Below are 3227 nucleotides of genomic sequence, written 5' to 3'. Positions count from 1 at the left end.
TTTTTTTAAAAAAACTGTTTTCATTTCCTTATTTTAAAAAATAAATTATTTATATCCTCCTTTACTTGCAACAAAAATCATTCTATCTCATTCACCCCACAGCGCATGTTATAATAATGATAGGGACTATACTCCATCAATCTTGAGCTCTGAGAACTTGAGGCTTTACTTTCATTCTCAGGCAGAGTAAGAAGTTCAGAGGCAGGGAATAGTCACAGAAAGTAATTTTTGCTGTCTGTATTAGTTTCCTATGGCTTCTGTAACAAATTTCTACGAACTTGGGCGTTAAAGACAACACAAAGCTATTATCCTACAGTTTGGGGTGTGAGAAATCAGCAATGGGTCTTATTAGGCTAACATTAAGGTTTTTGCAGGGTGCATTCCTTTCTGTAGGTAGGTTCTAGGGGAGAACACATATCCTTGCTTTTTCCAGCTTCTAGAGGCTGTTTATGGCCCCATTCCTCCATCTTCAAAGCCAGAAACAGGTTTAAGGTCTGGCATCACATCACTCTGAGCTCTTCTTCTGCCTCCTTCTTCCACTTTTAAGGATTCTTGTGTTTACACTGAGCCCATGTGGAGAATCCAGAATAAATTCCCTATTTTGAGGTCAGCTGAATAGCAACATTAATTCCATCTGAAACCTTAATTCCCTTTTGCCATGTAAGGTGACATATTCACAAGTTCCAGGAATTAGAATGTGGACATCTTTGGGGGCCATTATACCGCCTACCACGACAATAGCTGACAAATGTTTATTGAGCATCTACTCTGCATAGAGAGAGCTTCATGCTCTGCCTTAGGGAGCCACCTGTGTGAGAGAGGACTTAGTCAGAAAGGGTATATAAAAATGGAAGGTTTCACAGGCTGCAGGAGAGATAAGAAGATAAGAGGAAATACTGCTATGAAAATTAGAAGAGGGTGTGGTGTGATTATTGAGGTGTTCAGAGAAGGCTTCCTGGAAGAGTCTGAACTTGCTTAATCAGTCATAAAAAAGAAACAAAACTTAAATATTGTTTTAACAATATTTAAACATTGAACTGAATTCAGTGAGTTAAATAAGTCTTACATACAGTTAAATTAATTAAACAAGGAGGCCATTAGATTGAGGTGGCTCTAAAGCATTGGTGGCCCATGTAAGCAAATCAAAACCTAAGTCTGTTAACGCCTCAAGGTTAAAAAAACAAAAAACAAAAAAACAACAACACAGAAGCCTAAGGATACCCAATCACAAACAGCTAACTAGGCTTGAAGCTATAATCCATCAAATAATTTCTTGTTTTTGCTGCTCTACCTTCTCTATATAAGTAATTCCTCTAGCAGCTAGCTAGTGTCCCTGGAGTGCCCCTAACCACTTGTGGTTTGGTGCTGCTCAATTCAAATAGATTTTTGCTCAAATAAACTATATGTTTAATATGCCTCAATCTAACTTTTAACAATACACATTTTGAGTGTGTTAGCTCTGATCAAATAATCCAGTCAATATCCCCTCCCCTGAGAAACTGACCTTCAGATCATTTTGCAACCAACATTTCCTTTCTCTTAGACCACATTCCATTTGCTAAGACCAGTGACTTTCTGCTCTAGACTTGCTCCAGATCTGGACCCACCCAGAGAATTCCCTGCCGAAAAAGCCTGCCTGGAGTCTTTAAAACTTCTGACTCCCTGGTCCCTCGGAGCTGGAGCCATTTTATAGTTCAGCCAATCTGGTTTCTAGATGACCTAATAAATTTATAATTCCTTACACCTTTTGGCCATGTGCCTACCTGCTTTGGCAACCCTAACATTGTGTAGCTTTTCAATGTAACAATTGTAAAATTGGTAACTGGAATGGTGAGCCAAGGGTTTTTTCCCTGGGGTCGTGTCTCGCAATGCCGAAGAAGAATGAGCTCCGTGGACCAGAGAATTTAAGCAAAAGTGTGGGAAATTTATTACAAGCAGATTCAGACTCCCTCACGGAGAGGGGAGCCCAATAATAGGCTTTCCTGTAAAGCTTTGTAGTCCAGGGGTATATATTTGCTACAAGCCTGCCTCTATATCTATGCGTGTCATCACCTGATTGATTCCTTGGATTGTTCTTGCCCAGCAGTGGACCTGAACTTTCCCTGTTTCTATGTGTTCTTTCTCTGTTCCTATGCTGAACTTTCTGTTGCTGCAGGCCCTCCCTTATTTTCTCCTGCCTCCCACTTTGAGTCCAGAAACATTTTATTATTTCTGCTTGGTTGGTTTCTGTGATTAGGTTGGCTCAAGCTGCCACATCTGCCCCTGCCTATGTCCCCCCTGCCTTTGTTTTCCACTGGACCCCTGCCCTGTCTTCCTGTGTTTCAAGTTAACCCTCTTAAAACAACAGTACTCACTGCTAAACCAGTGACATCTCTATAACACTTATCCACTTCAAAAGCACTATTATAAGCTCATTGGATGCACACCGAAGCCCTGTGAGGGAAGTAGGCAGGGCAGGGAACCACATGAACTTTGTCATCATTAAGTGTCAGGCCCCTTTCCAGGCCTAGGTCTGTGACTCTTGTTCCTTCTTCCTGGTCCCAGGGACACAGCCAATTTTCTCTCCTCTGGTAGCTGTCTTCCTGAACCCAGCTGCAGAATGAGACAGTTTCTCCACCTCCTTGCTTCCTTGCTGTCACTTAAGTCCAGCAAATGGGTTCATTTAACTTAAGGTTTATCTGCTGACTACTTTGGACAAATGGGATAAAGCTAACAGATAAAGAAGTTGCAAAGGTTGCACAATCTTACCAAGTTTATATAATGAATGGCCTTTACCCTATAATTTCTGTTCCCCTTTTCAATGGTAAAGCAAGTATTAATTGGGTTCAGGCCCTCAGTTTATATTTTCTTAGAGATCATTATCATCATAGCAGCAAGCAGCCATAGAGTGCATTGTTCTAATTGCTTTACATAGTGTCTCATTTAATTTTCACAACATTTAATTTTATGAATAAATAAAATGAGGCAAACTTCAAACCCGGGTAAACTGGCTCTGGATTCTGTGTTTCTAGCCACTATACAATACTGCTTCACTGCCTTTTCCCTGCTACCACCCACAGTCTGCCTGCCAGTATAGGTTGATACTTGGACATTTTCTCCATGAGAACATTTAGCTCACTAAATTACAGATGAAGAAACTGAGGCCTGGAAAAGGTAGACTTTTCCAAGGCAGCATTGGTAATGGGTAGGGAGCTGGGAATTAAGTCCAGCTCCATCAAACCATTATC

The sequence above is a fragment of the Pipistrellus hanaki genome (assembly GCF_964339955.1).
Source record: "Pipistrellus hanaki genome assembly, chromosome: X".
In the NCBI taxonomy this organism is placed as follows: Eukaryota; Metazoa; Chordata; class Mammalia; order Chiroptera; family Vespertilionidae; genus Pipistrellus; species Pipistrellus hanaki.
This window is presented reverse-complemented; position numbering follows the sequence as displayed.